Source organism: Canis lupus, chromosome 26 (genome assembly GCF_003254725.2).
Source record: "Canis lupus dingo isolate Sandy chromosome 26, ASM325472v2, whole genome shotgun sequence".
Taxonomy (NCBI): domain Eukaryota; kingdom Metazoa; phylum Chordata; class Mammalia; order Carnivora; family Canidae; genus Canis; species Canis lupus.
Window position 1 is genome coordinate 26,981,028 of NC_064268.1, and position 17,319 is coordinate 26,998,346.

The following is a 17,319-nucleotide window of genomic DNA, read 5'->3' on the forward strand; positions in this document are numbered from 1 at the left end:
ACCAGATCGGAGAGCTGTCGAGTCAAGTTCTGTCTCTCCTGAGCACTTGTTATATTTATAGTATGTGATAAGGCATTTGATTTTGCTCTGCAATTATTTCATTAAGGTGATTTATCATCATTAGACCGGTTCAGTTAGCCACATTTCCTTCTACATTTAGGAAATTACACAGGAAGCTGGGTTCCAGGCTTCTTGAAGGCAGCACTATTGCTTCTCCTTTCTTATTTTCCCCATACTAACAAGTGCCATGGAATGCAAAGCCAGAGTGGGTGACCCTGCTGCACCTTATATACCTGGGCCGCTCCGGCCATTGGCTATGTCTCTGTGACAACCAGCATATTGTGCACAAGGCACATCCTTGCAGGTGTGCCTCTTCTGGCACTCTGTCTGGTGGTGACTTCTCTTATTGCTTGTGCAGGTGATGAAGATGCCAGAATATTTGAGGAAGAGGTTTGGTGGCTTTCTGATCCAGCTCCTCCCTGCTATTCTATACTTATCCCTCTATATCTTCAATAAGATCTTGGTGAGTTGTGTAAAAGCCAGCCCAGAAAACAAAACAAAAGACAACAAAAATTCAGTAGGCGGGACAGTGCTAGATTGGTCTCAGCAGTTCACTCTGAGGCCCCATAAGTTACTTCTGGCCTCTGCTGTCTAAACGAGAGTAGAGAAAAAATAACTCAATAATACTTTCCAAAAAAAAAAAAAAAAAAAAGGGCGGAGGCATCTTATTTATGTCCCAAGCCTAGGTTACAGGTCCCTCCTTTGTATTTCTAGAGAACCGTGGGCTTACCTGTGTCATGCCATTAGATGATGTCACTCCTCTGATTAAAATAGTCCAGGAGTTTTCTACTATCCTTAGAAGAAAACCTAAGCCCCTTATTATGATCTGTAAGGATGGCCTCCTCCCTTGTTCTCAGCAGGCTTTGACCACACTGCCTGCCTTATTGTTTCTCAAACCTAGCGAGCTCGTTCCCACTTGAAGCCCTTGACACTTGCCTTATGCTGTGTCTGGAATGTTCTTTCCAGAACATTATTTGCTTTTCAAATATCACCTCCTTGGAGAGGCCTTTGATGAGTATGCCCGTCAATCTCTCTTCTATTACTGGGTTTTAAATTTTTCTTTGTAATATTTGTTACCATGTGAGAGGAATTTATCCATTTCCTTGCTTATTATCTGTCTCCTCCACTTCAGAGCAGGCTTCTCAAGGCCCAAGGCCTCGCCTGGCTTATTCACTACATTACCCACTGTGCTGAGAAAATGACCAGCACTTAAGGCACTTCATAAATGGTTTTGGGTTTTGTTTTTGTTTTTAGTGACCAAATGAGTGTCACTTACCACACTGCATAGAAATTGCCTATTTAGTCTCTGTCACTAAATATAAGGTCCCTGAGGACAACAGCTGAGTCTTAGTAACTCTTGTGTCTTTTAAACTCTGTTGAGTATCTACTATGTTGTTGCTCAGTAAACATCTGGTGAATAAATGGATAGATGAATGTTGGGAGGATCTCTGCCATTTTAACCCTGCTTTGGAGACCACAATAACAGAATAAGAGACCAGCTGGCTGAATGATGTGCACATGCTTTAAAGTCAGTACCACCTAAGCCAAGGATCAACAAATCTGGCCTGCAGGCCAGTCAGCCTAGTGTTCTCCTTTGTATTGTCCATGAACTAAGACTGGTTTTTTACAGACTTTAATGGTTGTGAAAAATAGAGACAGTATGTGGCCTGCAAAGCCTACAGTATTTACCATCTGGTCTTTTAAAGAAAAAGCTTGCCAGCCCCTGATGTGCTATCCCCTTTACCTTTTCCCAATGGCAGAACTGTAGAAATGGCTCTCTCTGAGCACATCCCTGCTCCAAGTTTCCAGGGAGAAAGAGGCCAAGTTTTTATGAACTGAATTAATTGGATTAACCCAAACCCTGAAGGTGCTAATCTTGCTGAACTCATGGGGCACAAACCTTTTTGCCCAACAGAACTTGGGTAGACCTCAGTCCATGTCTATTAGTGATAGAGTGGATGTGCTAACTATAGACCACTTCCTGCAGATGGCTTTAGGGTCTTTACGATGTTGCTGTTGAATGAGCTGGAAATGCAAATGCAGCCTGTCACCTTTTACTCATTTCAGGTAGAGATCTGTACTGATACAGATAAATGGATGAAATGGTGCCATGTTCATGAGACTGGTTTTGGGTTTAGATGTCTACCTGACCACCATAGTCTTGCTGACAATTACTGGCATTTATACCATCACAGGTGAGGTTACTGTAATCACACATATATTTATATTGGCACAAAAGTTCTTCTCATAGTGGAGTGCTAGTAGACATTTAGGCAGGAGTCTCCAGATTTTGCATTTTCCCTAAGTCTATAGATCACATTACTAGGCCCAAAGGGGTGGAACAGTGAAAATAATTGTGGCAGGGTGCCTAAGTGGTGTCCTACCTCTAGAAATCAGGTCAGGCCAGTGGAAGGCTTTCTAAGGACACTGGCGAGGATGGCAGTGATCATGTTTGGGGTGGGCCAAGGCCTGACACTGCATACTGCTAGCTAATAGCATAGAAACAGAAAAGGAATGAGGAAGAGGCAGCAGCTTCAGGCATCTTGGTCACCTGGTAACCTGGGCAAGCCATCAGATGGGATCTTCTATGTAAGCGGTCCTGTCCAAGAGGCTCTGCCTAGATTTTGAGAGTAGGGGCTCTCGTCACTTGTTTTTTCTAGTCACAGTGCAAATCTTGGACACTGTTGAGTGTCCCTGGCAGTTCATCACTGTCTGAATGGGGAGAAACAGAGTGGGGAGTGGAATGCACTCAGTCGGTGACTGTCAATGCACCAGGGAGTGGGAGCGGAGGTTTCTCCCCAGGGGACATTTGGTAATGTCTGGAGACATTTTTATTTGTCACAACTGGGCTAACTACTTGCATGGAGCAGAAAACAGCCAGAGATGCTGCTAACCATTGCTTCCAAACTGAGATTTTGTGATTAAAGATGTACTTTTTTGTTTAGGAAAACTACCAGCTTTTCATTCATCAAAAAAATGGGAAGTAAAGGGAAATTGGGATACAGAAGGGCAAGATAAGAATCCAGCAAAAGATCATGAGGTATATTAAAGAGAGAAAACAGTATGTACAAAGACTAAACATTGTATTGTAAGACCTACTGACTTACAGGTACAAAAGGTGTGAATGGAGCAATCTGGGAGGAAGCAAGCATGTAGAATAAGGATACAGAAGTGACTTTCAACAGTCTCAAATGTGGTTTTTGTTTCTCTTTCTCCTCTCTATTCAGGTGGTTTTGCAGCTGTGGTTTACACTGATATCTTACATGCTATTGTTATGGTTCTGGGATCAATCTTGGTAATGGGCTTTGGTAAGTCAATCTTGGCAGACTGGACACCATGAATGGAATCTTTGAGTCTGATTGTTGCCTAGGACCACTTCAGGACCTTCATCTCACCAATGAAAAGACTGAGGCCCTCAGAACCCAAGAGCATTGTCTCAGATCATCTGAAAAGTTGAGGGCAGGCAGAGGGGGAAATTCTGCTCACTTTGAAAGACAGAAGAGTCAAGAAATAGGAGTGGCAATGATAAACTCTAGTCCTTTGGGACAGTGTCAAGTGGCCTGCCACTCTCATCTCCATCTCTATGCCTCTGTCAGTGCTCTTCCTCTCTAGTTAGAAGCCCCTTTCCTTTTCATTCACACAGTTAAATCCACCCATCAAGGTCAACAGAAGGCACTTCCACCCTCTGCCAAAAGTGTGGTTTTATATTTATTCCATCTACATGTCTTTTTTTCTGTGGACTCACATCACTACTACATATGACTTAATATTTTTGTGATACATACCCTGATTGTTCATTGATTGTATCACATAAATAACTCATACCTCCCAGCTCCAAAACTTCTCAAAAACTAAAACCATTGTATCCTGAGGCACATAATAGTTGCTTACTACTATTAAGTAGTAAGAATGAAAATGGTAGCTAATATGAATCAAGTATCATGTACTACCAGGTAGCCATTTATCCATATTTGCTTCATTTAATCACCATAGCCACCATGATGCATAACTGCAATGGTTATCTCCATTTTACAGATGAGGAAACTGAGTTATTCAGTTAAGTAACTTGCTCATGAGACACACCAAGAGCAGAACTCATAGCTGAGTCTCTAAACACCAAAGCCCAATATGTGAACTAACATATTACAACACCTGTAATGGCAAGTACACTTACTTAAAATGGAAGATTCCTTCCACTAGGATAATGACCTTAGTGATAATAACCTTAGTGAGGTTGGTGTTATGAACTGCTCCACGGGTCAGAGATTAGTCTTACATAAATCTAGAAGGAACAATTGTTGGCTCGGATATTGAAAATTTATTGAAATAATATGTGAATACAGTTGAAGGACTATGGCTCCATAGAGCATGTTGTTGAGCCCCACTGAATGAGAAATTATAGAATCAATCAGAGTCACATAATCCTCAGTCTCACCATTTAGTAAGCATTAGTGTGCCATCAAGTGCACTCAGTGCTATATTACTGGAACACAAAATACATGTCAGGCATGAGTCAAGGAATTTTTTAATAAGCTGGGAACCAACGACTAATTTGAGTGACAAAACTCTATAAAACACACTAAGACATTATGTTTAATGTTTATTAGTATTAAATATCAACATTTTTTCAACCTGCCAAGTTCACCTCAATAGTTGCAAATGACATCCAATTAAACTTTTGCAGCAGGTGGAATATTCCATTTAATGTTAGCAACTCTACCTCTAAATGATTATATATTCTTTACTGTTAGACTGAATGTTTGTCTGCCCCCACCAAAAATTCACATGTTGAAATCCTAACCCCCAATTCTGATGGTATCCGGAGGTGGGACCTTTGGGAAGTGATTAGGTCTTGAGGGCAGAGTGCTCATGGATGGCATTAGTACTCTTATAAAAGAGACTCCAGAGAACCCCTTCACTTTTCCCACCATTTGAGGACACAGTGAGAAGATGGCTACCTGTGAGCCAAGAAGGAGATCCTCACTAGACACCCACTCAAACAGCACTTGATCTCAGACTTCCTAGCCTCCAGAACTGTGGGAAGTAAGTATTTGTAGTTTATAAGTCACCCAATCTATGGTATTTTGTGATAGTAGCCCAAACAGACTGATATTTTCTGAGAAAAGTAATGAGATTTTTAAAATTGGAGCATTCATGCTCTTTTGGTAAGTAAACTATGTTAAAGTCATGGAATGATGGTTTTCTTTTCAAAATATACAAGAACTTGTACATCCAAATGAGTGTTGTTGTAACTAGTCACCATGAGACCCCCCCCCATGTATATACAATTGCAATTTTTTATTTTTTATTTTTAGGTAAACAAAACAAAAATGTATGCAGTAAAATACTCATTGCCCTCAGTTTCTCAGTTGAACTCCCCAAAGACAACCAGTATTAAGAGTTTCATGCATATCCTTCCAGAGATATTCTTCATATATACAATCATTTTTTAATCTATGAAATAGGTATATAGATAGAAACAAAACAAAATTTGTGGCCTGTTTTTCCACTTATGGTACTAAACCTTGGGCAAATTTCTATGTCTGTGAATAGAGATCTACTACGTCTTTTTGGTTGTGTACTTGTAATAAACTTTATTGAAAAGTGCACAAGTCAAAGTGTGTAGCTAGATGAACTATCACCAAGTGAACACACTCTGGTAACAAGCATCCAGGTCAAGAAGATACCTTTTTGTTTCCTCACTTTCCAAACTTTATACCTTTTGTATATTTTTCTTGACTTAGTACACTGGCCAGGGCCACTGGTACAGTGTTGAATAGAAGTAGAGATAACAGGCATCCTTGTCTCATTCCCAGTTTAGCGGGGAAACTTTGGATATTTCACCATTAAATAAATTATTTGCTGTCAATTTTTTGTAGATACTCTTTGCCAGACTAACAAGTTCGCTTCTATTCCTAGTTTGCTATAATTGTTTATCATGAACAAGTTTTGAAATGTAGCAAGTATTTTTTCCACTTCTACTGAAAAAGGTATATTATTTTTCTCCTTCATCCTTTTAACACAGTGAATTATATTGACTTGGTTTTGAATGTTAACTCCATCTTGCATTCCTGGAATAAACCCAGCTTGTTGAGGAATACCCCAAATTTTTCTCCAAAGTAGGTGTATTAACTTATAGTCTCAGAAATATATGTGAGAATATGTGTCCCCTAAATTTTCAGCCAAAAATTGATGTTTTAAGACTTTCTAAAAATTTGCCAAATAGGTAAAAAATAAAGTATCTCATTCTTGTTTTAATTGGAAGTTTACAGACTGGTGAGGTGGAATATAATTTCATACACTTGGTGGCCATTTGTAGTTCCTCTTTTGTGAATGACCCATTCATATCCTCTACCATATTTTTTCTGAGTAGTTTCCTTTGCTTGTTGGTGTATAGGAGTTCTTTATACATGACACAAATCTCTTCTTTTAGTCTGACAAATTTTTAACTTGATTTCAGTCATATAAATTTTAGATCAAATTTATCAAGCATCCTTTCCTTTTTTTGTATCTTGTCTAAGAATGTGCTCCCTAACTCAAGTTCATAAAAATATTCTGGGATTTTTTTTTTCTGTTAACTTTGTACTTTTGTATTTTACCTTTTTTTAACCCACATGAAATTCATTTGTAGAAGTGCCATGAGGTGTCTTATTCATTTTATAATCAGACAGTATTCTTTCATTGACTAATTTTGACTTCAAATGATTCTGAATGCATTTCAAAAATCAAGTCTATATCAAAGGAACATGATTTACTATGCCAAAATAAAAGGGCTTAAGTTAAGTAACTGGAATTATGGGTGTTTTGTGCCTTTTAAAAAATATTTTTCTTTAGGGACACCTGGGTGGCTCGGTTGGTTGACTCCTGATTTTGGCTCAGGTCATGATCTCAGAGTCCTAGGATCAAACCTTGTGCCAGGCTCCACGGTCAGCAGGGAGTCTGCTTGAGATTCTTTCTCTTCCTCTGATCCTTCCCCACTCACGCTCTCTCTAAATAGGTAAATCTTTTAAAAACTACTTTTTATTTAATGTTAAGATTGTATAACACTTAGGATATTGAGAGATAAATGCCATAGACTATGAGGAAATTTTCAAGTATGACGTTTTATAAATATTTTATTGGCATTGCAGGAAAGTGAATATTAACTTTTATTTTAATCAAGATTATTTAGAGAGCTTGTGATAGCACTTTAGTTCAAAGCCAATATAAGACACTTGACAGGATGAGCACTGGGTGTTATTCTGTATGTTGGTAAATTGAACACCAATAAAAAATTAATTTATTAAAAAAACATTAAAAATTATAAAAAATTAAAAAATTAAAAAACAATATAAGCAAATAAGTACCTTCCTGGCTCATGTAAGTAAAAATTCCAGGGGCACACTACTTTCTGGTGATGATTAGATCCAGGTTCTGAATGAACCAGGTAGATAAGAGAGCTTAAAATTGTCATACTAGCTTAGAACCTGAAAGAAAGGAAGCTGGATTCTTTGGTTTCTCTAAGCACTAGACTCCTGGAACAGATTCCAATTAGCCCGTATCCATTCTTGACACACCAGTTGTTGCCCATGGGTCAGAGAGCATTGGCCAGGCCTAGGGCACACACCAGATTGGACTGGTGGACAGTTTGACGAGGCCCACCTAAGCCACACAGTATGGCATTCAAGTAGGAAGAGGGACTCTGCTTCTAGAAGTGAGAGGAGGGGTGTGGACACACAACCACCAACGTCCACTATACTTTTGTTTCTATTCGGAAGACATGATGTCTTTTCTTTTTGTTGTCGTTGTTTGTTTTTGTTTTGTTTTGGTTTTGTTTGTTTTGATAGAAAGGATCAAATCTTTATTTTATTCTTTTAAAGATTTTATTTTCTTTATTTTTTTAAATTTAAAAATATGGAATGTTTCATGAATTTTCATGTCATCCTTGTGCAGAGACCATGCTAATCTTCTCTGTATCATTCCAATTTTAGTATATGTACTGCCAAAGCAAGCACAAGATGATGTCTTTTCTTAGGCACATATAGTCTTGACTATTGTTTAGTCCATTGTGCTTTTTATACTAGGTACAGACAATGAAACTGGGCCTCACTTCATAATCTTGGGTCTTCAAACATGTATTACTGTGTAGTTTAAGGTACTGATAAATTTTATGATGTTTTAAGCCTTTCAGGAAGTGGGAGGATACCAGGAGCTACTGTATAAATACCCAGGCAGTAAGCCAAACCTAATCCATGAAGGAAATTGGACTGCCAAGCCAGAATGTTTTTTGTCTCACCTGGATTTTTTCCATATCTTCTTTCCATATCCCATCACTGGAGACTTCCCATGGCCTGGAATGTCTTTGGCGTCCCTACCTTCTCCTTGTACTACTGGTGTACTGATCAGGTAACTAGACATGGTACAGTTGTAGCAACTGCATTGGAAGCTGGTGGTTCTCAGTACATTCCAGACTTTCCCAGTCTCTTTTTTTCTTTCTTTCTTTCTTTTTTTTAATAATAAATTTCTTTTTTATTGGTGTTCAATTTACCAACATACAGAATAACACCCAGTGCTCATCCCGTCAAGTGCCCCCCTCAGTGCCCATCACCCATTCACTCCCACCCTCCCCCCGCCCTCCTCCCCTTCCACCACCCCTAGTTCGTTTCCCAGAGTTAGGAGTCTTTATGTTCTGTCTCCCTTTCTGATATTTCCCACACATTTCTTCTCCCTTCCCTTATATTCCCTTTCACTATTATATTCCCCAAATGAATGAGAACATACAATGTTTGTCCTTCTCCAATTGACTTACTTCACTCAGCATAATACCCTCCAGTTCCATCCACGTTGAAGCAAATGGTGGGTATTTGTCCAGTCTCTCCAACCACAGGCAACAGTCAGCCTGTCTGCGCTCAGTGATCAGGTGTCCTTTCTAGGCTTTATTTATTGCATAAAGAATTTGATAAGAAATTCTGTTTAAAAGGAATTAACAGGTTAAATCTGTTAAAAGGAACTCACAGCCCCATCTATAACACATCAGCTATTTCTTTTTTTATTATTATTTTTAACTATCACTATCTATAAAACACAATCCTTTTGGGCATGAAAAATATGTCAGTTCTCCCCAACTGAGTCTATAAATTAAATGTAACCAACCAGTATTTCAATTGTATTTTTTAAGGACTTAAACTTATTCTAAAAATTATATACCTCACTATTGATGGTAGATCATTAAATTAATTGTGAAATATATGGTACAAAGGCAATAAAAAATAAAAAGGAAGTACATCTATACACAATAATATGGATGATCTTCCATCTTGATGCCAAACTAAAGAAGCTAGACACATAAGGCTAGGAACTGCATGATTACATTTTAAAAGTTAACCACAGGCAATGCTAACTTATGTCATTTAGGAATACACAGTAAGTGGCAAAAAAAATATAAAGAAAAGCAAGAAAGAAATAAAATAATCACGAACGCAGTCATTTCTGGAGCAAGGGTAGGGGTTCAGATAAAAAAAATTCAATGTGTCAGCAGTATTTATAATTACCACAGGGTGGAAACAACCAATATGTTCACTCATGAATGAATAAATAAATAAACAGAATATATATCCATTCATTGAAACATTATTCAGCCATAAAAAGGAATGGGGAGTTGACATATGCTATAACTTGGATGGATCTCAAAAACATACTAAGTAGAAGAAGCCAGACACAAATGATCACCTAGTGTATGATTCCTTTTATATGACATGTCCACAGTAGGCAAATCCATAGAGACAGAAATCTAATTAGTGCTTGCCAGGGGCTAGGAGAGGAGGAGTGGAGGGGGGGGGGACAGCTTAATGGATATGAGTATTTTTCCAGGGTGATGAAAAAGTTTTGAAATTAGAAGTGATGATTGCATAAGATTGGGAATACACTAAAGGCTACTGAATTGTTTAAAATGGTTAATTATATATTACATGAATTTCACCTCAATTTTTATTTAAAAAAAAAAGAGCCACAAAAAGGTTTCTGGGGTACCTGCAAAGTTCCATCTGAATTTGGATGGTTGTTACAGTATATGCTTTTAATGCTTTTAATGTGCTACAGTGTACTTTCATGTGTTATATCATGATTTAAAAAAAAAAAGATTTAAACATTTTGTGGAAGAAGAAAATGCCACAAATCACTGACTCAAGTTTGAAACTGAAGAACAAAGAGGGGGAACTTACCAAACCAAATTTTAAACATCTGCAAAGTAGCAGTAATGAAAACAATTTGAAATAGCCAAGAATAGACACACAGACTAGTGGAGCAGAATAAAGAGGTCAAGGCAGATTCTTGTACTTGTAGGAATTTAATATGTATCCAAGGAGGCTTCAGAAGTCAGTGGGGAAGATACATACTCTTTGATGTTGTCAGAAAACCAACTATTTGGAGTAACAAAACTTCACCCCTACTGAACACTTAGTATAAAGGTGGACAGGTAGGTTAAAGATTTAAATGTGGAAGGACGCCTGAGTGGGTCAGTGGTTGAGCACCTGCCTTCAGCTCAGGTCATGATCCTGGGGTCCTGAGATCAAGTCCTGCACTGGGCTCCCCACAGGGAGCCTACTTCTCCCTTCACCTATGTATCTGCCTCTGTGTGTGTGTGTGTGTGTGTGTGTTTCATGAAAAATAAGTAAAATATTTTTTTAAAGTATCATAGGCAAAGTTGACAGATGAGAGAGGTTATTAGAAATGTTTATCATAAACAAGAGACTAGTAGCAAATCCACAAGAAAAAGAAGTTCCAGTGGAAATGTGGGTAAAATTAATGACAGGCAATTTATAAAAAAGGAAATTAAAACAAGCATAAAATAAGCATATAACCCAGAGTTTTGAGGGAAGTGCAACTTCAAACCACAAAGATACTGGCAAAAATTAAAGACTGATAATGCCAAGTGTTGGAGAGGATGTGGATGTGGATATGGAACTCTTGTGTACTTCTGGTGGACATATAGACTGGTGTAAATCCATTCTGGAGGATAATCCAGCAGTATTTGATAAAAGTAAGTATATTGTACTCTGAGCTAGCAGTGGTGTTCCTCAGAAGCTACCTAAAATATCCTCATGCAAGTTCATGAGGGACTATACCATCAATCACAGTGTTGACTGTGCTTGTTACTCCAGAGTGGGCAAATGAAATGGCAGGGGGCAGTGATACTATGGAATACTATGCAGTCATAGAAGCGATGGACTAGATGATATGTAGCAACACTAAGAGGTCTTTAAAATGTAGTGAGTGGGCAGATAAGAAACAAGATGAGATCCAGAGTACAACATATGGGTATTCTCTATAATGTAGCTCTGAGTTTTTAAAATTTGTATTCTTGCCCACCTATTTATTAAATGTTTAATGATGCTACTTAACCTAAAAGATAAGACAAATCTTTCTATATTTTTCTTTTCAATTTCTTCTACAGCTTTAAAAGTTCTCCCTGGCCTGCCACATCTGATAGTGGGCAATTTCCTGAACTACCTTCAAAAACAAAATTTTCTAGTTATACTGGGTAAAATGTAACAAGCATCTTTTTATATTCATAGGAAAGCTCATAAGAAAGGAAGAAAGTCTCCGGAGGTTGAAAAAAACAAAGAGAACTGAACTCAAGAGAGTTAAACTGACAAGGACACTGGACACCAATGGTCCCCTGACAGCATTTACTAAACTGGGATTTCCAAGGCTTAGATTTAACTGGCCAGGCAAGAACAGGAGGAAGGCCTTGAGTTCATGAGTAGTGAAGAGTGAAGGCTATAAAAAGTGAAAAGATAGACCAGTAAAATAGCTGGCCACCAGCAAAGAGAAACAGCAGTAAAACAAAATGCCTCAAGTTGAGTCCCGGGAGGAGGAAAAATGTCTCCCCTGAGAATTCACAAGGGCAGGCCAGCTTTCCTGTACATTTAAGGTTTTTATTTATTTTTTATATAAATTTATTTTTTATTGGTGTTCAATTTGCCAACATATAGAATAACACCCAGTGCCCATCCCGTCAAGTGCCCACCTCAGTGCCCGTCACCCAATCACCCTCACCCTCCACCCACCTCCCCTTCCACCACCCTTAGTTCGTTTCCCAGAGTTAGGAGTCTACATTTGAGGTTTTTAATTTAAAATTTTAATTTAACTTAATTCCCTGTATGATCAGGGAAAACTTGTGGGAAGAAATGAACATATACTCATCCAAAATTTGCTACACACTGACCTCGCAGGAGTAATGGCAGATTCTCCCTGGAGGGTTGCACCCTTGACTTAGATCTTGCAGGATTCCCATAAATGCCTGTTCAACATGAGCCCCTTAGCCAAAATGGAAAGCATAAAAGCATCAAACCACCTTGAGCAAGAAACAGCAGAATTAGTACCCCCTAAACTTCAGAAAATCAAGGTATTAGATGCCAAATACAAAAAATAAAGCGTGTTTAAAGAACTAAAAATGGAACTGAAAACCTTAACACCATTCTATCAAAAATAATCAGATTTGAAAACTCAAACCTCTGAAAGTGAAAAATATGCTCATTGAAACGTGAAACTTAGTAACTTAAAATAGCAGATTAAAGGGGCACCTGACTGACTCGGTTGGAGGAGCATACAACTCCTGATCTCAGGGTTGTGAGTTTGAACCTCATGTTGCATGTGTAGAGGTTACTTAAATAAATAAAACAAACAAACAAACAAACTTTAAAAAATAGCAGATTAAATACAGCTGAAGGAAAAAAATAGTGATATGAAAGTGAGAACTGAAGAAATTGAAAGCACAAAACTGGAAAATGTGAAAGAGAAACCAAGTGACATGGAAGAGAGAATCAGGATTAAAATATACTTCATTAGAGTTCCAGAAGGAAAGGAGAGAGAAGCACTCTTTTAAGAGAAAATGGCTGAGAATTCTTACAGTTGCTGAAAGACAGGAAGCATCAGATTCTAGAATCATGGTGAATCTCAAGCAGAAATAACTTACAAATCCACACAAAGAAAAAAAATGAAACCATAATGAAAGTTCAGAATATCAAAGACAAGGAGAAGACTTTGAAAGGCACCTAAGAGGAAAGACTACCAATAAAAGAAGACAGTTCTGGGTTTTTTTTTTAACATATTTTTATTTTTTATTATTATTTTTTATATTTATTTTATTTTATTGGAGTTCAATTAGCCAACATATAGAATAACACCCAGTGCTCATCTCACCAAGTGCTCCCCTCAGTACCCGTCACCCAGTCACCCCCACCCCCCACCCACCTCCCTTTCTACCACCCCTTGTTCGTTTCCCAGAGTTAGGAGTCTCTCATGTTCTGTCTCCCTTTCTGATATTTCCCACTCATTTTTTCTCCTTTCTCCTTTATTCCCTTTTACTATTTTTTATATTCCCCAAATGAATGAGACCATATAATGTTTGTCCTTCTCCAATTGACTTATTTCACTCAGCATAATACCCTCCAGTTCCATCCACGTTGAAGCAAATGGTGGGTATTTGTCGTTTCTAATGGCTGAGTAATATTCCATTGTATACAAAGACCACGTCTTCTTTATCCATTCATCTTTCAAAGGACACCGAGGCTCCTTCCACAGTTTGGTTATTGTGGACATTGCTGCTATAAACATCGGGGTGCAGGTGTCCCGGTGTTTCACTGTAACTGTATCTTTGGGTTAAATCCCCAGCAGTGCAATTGCTGGGTCATAGGGCAGATCTATTTTTAACTCTTTGAGGAACCTCCACACAGTTTTCCAGAGTGGCTGCACCAGTTCCCATTCCCACCAACAGTGCAAGAGGGTTCCCCTTTCTCCACATCCTGTCCAACATTTGTTGTTTCCTGCTAAAAGAAGACAGTTATACCAACAACAGACTTCTCAGTTCCAACAATGTAATCCAAAAATAGAGGAGTAAAATTTTGAGTCATTGAGGAAAATGTCACCTCTAAAGTACATGCCTATTAAGGAGAGCATGTGAGGAGATGAGCACCAATTGTTACACTATTTGTTGGAAAACTAAATTTGAAAAAAAAATAATAAATGAAAAAATAAAGTACATGCCCAGCTAAGGTATTATTCATGACCAAGGGCAAAATCAAGACATAACCTTCCCTAAAGTAGGACTGAAAGAGGTACATAAAGAAAAAGGAAATACTCATGAGCAAGAAGGAATAGTTAGCAAAGATATTAACAGATACATGAGCAAATTGGTTGAAGAATAACAATTACAAATACAAGAAGTGAAAAACAGGACAAAACTAAAATATTGGACCTCTGTTTGGAGTTAAATCTGTCCATGGACTCAAAATTATTCAGAAGGGTGGGGATGCTGATTTACTTTAGCCTTGAAGTTGTATCTTTGTCAAAATTTGAAGGGCCAAAAAAAGAAGAAAGAGAAGCAAATCTTAAACATCTTGAAGAATACAAAGAGTTTCTCACTGGTTTCTCATGAAATCAAGACAATGGAAAACTCTTTACAAAACTCTTTATATTGAAAAACTAGTTAATGACTGACCTCACTTCAGAGTACTAAAATTTAATCAGTTCACAAAGAAAACCCAAAATGCCCAGATTATGGATATTATCACATGCTGACAGAAGCTCAGTAAAGAGTCTGTCCCACATATGACAACAATCTCAAAAATTTAGATAGTGTCACCACTGATGACACATGACACATCCCTTTCTAAACTATGGCTAAGAAAGAACCAATTTCTCTCTTCTGTGTAAGAAGGAAGCTGAAATCTATTTTACTTGTTCTATAGAACATATTAGAGGGACACCTGGGTGGCTCAGCAGTTGGGCTTCTGCCTTTGGGTCAGAGCATGATCCCAGGATCCGGGATCGAATTCCACATCAGGCACCCTGCAAGGAGTCTGCTACTCCCTCTGCCTGTGTATCTACCTCTCTCGGTGTCTGTTATGAATAAATAAATAAATCTTTAAAAAAAATTGAAGGGCCATGATTAAAAGCATAGAAGTAGTGGGGCTCCTGGGTGGCTCAGTTGGTTAATCATCTGACTCTTGATTTCAGCTCAGGTCACAATCTCAGGGTGGTGAGATGGAGCCTCATGTCAGGCTCCATGCTCGGTGTGGAGTCTGCTTGAGATTTTCTCCCTCTCCCTCTCTCTCTGCCCCTCCCCTTCCCCTCTCTCACATAAATAAATAAATCTTTAAAATAAACCCACAGAAGTAGAATATAAAACTACTAACTGGTAAAGAAAATGACTAAAGAAAAATTGTTAATTAAAAGAGGCAAACAAACTGATGGAAAATTGTTGACTTTGGCCCCCTGCCATTTTGAAACAATAATCCTCTCCTTGCCCCACTTTGTAATATATGACAACATACAAAAATGCTTAGGGCTTTCTACATGGGATTTCTACGTGGCTTTTATGATCACCCTTCCCTCAGAATGAGAGTCCAATTTCTGCCCTTGCCATCATCGTTCATCCCCTCCCTTGAGAGACTGTCTCTTCTGTGCATAGGGCTAACCAAAGGCCAGGAAATGCAGCGTGGCTGCCCACCCCCACCTGCTCTGCAGGAGCCCATGTACACTGAGAGGTTAGCAACTGGGTGACAGTTGCTAATCTCTCGAGAAGCAGGACCTGTTGCTTGAGGAGGACAGCTTTGGAATTCCTCCTCTTATTATTAAAATGATGCATTTGGAAAAGAAAGAAAACCTAAAGAGGAAAATGATCGTCCTGCCTGTTAATTTTATCATGCCAGCATGAATCACTATTACCATGTTGGTTTATTCCTGTGCACTTTTTTCTTGGTGTAGACTCACAGTATATATGCTGCTATCGTATCCTGTATGCCTCTTAGTTACCATCACACTGTGAGCATTTTCCCCATTATCTAAATGTTCTTCAGAAACATACTTTTAGTACATACATAAAACTGCATTGTTGTGATGCACTAGACCATATCTTTGTTTGCTTTCTTAAATGCTTCTCCACCTGCCAGCTGTACTGCTCTGTTCGGCCTGAGTGCACACCGCTTCTTATGGCAGGAGCACCATGAAACGGGTTGTGAAACATCTCCTAGGAGATTTTGCATTTGAAAGTTCTCTACTATTTCATTTCAATTTAGATGAATGAAATTGGCCCCTGTTCTGAAAACTCTTTTGGTGCCAGGAACCCACCTTTGCTTTAATTGATGTCACAAGGGCCCTCTTCTTTCTGCCTGGCAGGGGCAGTCTGTGGCCTCCAGGAGGGAGGCTTGTCCTTGCCAGGGGACAGCTTGTAAGCACTGTGCCTCCATAATTGGCGTGCAGTGCTAACAATGAGGCCAAGGTCACACACACCATTCCTGTCCCCTCAGGCAACTGTGCGCCGAGCAAAACATGCTCATTGGTCACATGCACTTCCTCTGGCCCTGGATGCCCTGGAGATGCCTGGATGATTGGGGCGAGCAGCTCAGCAGAAAACCCACCAGAGGGCACATCCTGCTGCCACAACAGGGTCACAATTGTCCTGTCTGCTGTGCTGAGATGACCCAGGCTGGATAGACTCCAATAGAGCCATCACCCCCACCTCACCCATCTGTGTTTCCTCGGCAGATTTTTGTCCAGCGATGCCTGGCGGGGAAGAACATGTCTCACGTGAAAGGTGGCTGTGTCCTCTGCGGGTACCTGAAGCTGCTGCCCATGTTCAGCATAGTGATGCCGGGAATGATCAGCCAAGTCTTGTTCCCCGGTAAACCCTTAATGCTGATGTGTTCACACGGATCGCCTTCTCTTTTCTTAGAGACCTGGAGAGTACTGGGGGGTGTTGAGATGCCCCAGATTGCTTTCTAGGGAGCTAAGGGGTTCAGATTAAGGGTGCAGCCAAACAAAAGTCTGGCAGGGACCATGGACGTTGGTGGCAAGAGAGAAATCCCATGAGAAAAGCTCAGCTAGGGAAGAGCCAACCAGAGTTCTATACACCCAGAGCCCAGCCTCCACCAGGGCTTGGACACATGATCCATGGGAAGGCTTATTTGCTCCCCTTGAGTTGTGGACATAATCATGGCACACATGCCTGTGTGCCAGGTGCTGTGCTGGAGACCTGACAGCTGCTGTCCCTGCTCACTCAGACCTGTAGCCCTCGTGAACAGAAGAGGATTGTCAGAGGGGGAGCTTGATGTAAACCCCCAAAGTGGGTCTGACTCAGGCCCATGCTCTTTCCATTAAATGCTATTAGAAATCTCTGTTTCCGCCAGGACACCTGCACCCCGATGTTTATAGCAGCAATGTCCACAGTAGCCAAACTGTGGAAGGAGTCTCGGTGTCCATCGAAAGATGAATGGATAA

General features: G+C 39.5%; 1 non-coding gene and 1 pseudogene across 1 annotated transcript; one reads left to right on the forward strand and one right to left on the reverse strand.

Moving 5' to 3' along the window:
- Positions 1 to 17,319, forward strand: part of LOC112676305 (sodium/glucose cotransporter 1-like) — a 90,797-nt pseudogene that overhangs the window by 47,773 nt on the left and 25,705 nt on the right.
- On the reverse strand, positions 7,948 to 8,054 carry LOC112677046 (U6 spliceosomal RNA). The gene has a single exon (XR_003146815.1). It is a non-coding gene; the product is annotated as a U6 spliceosomal RNA (small nuclear RNA).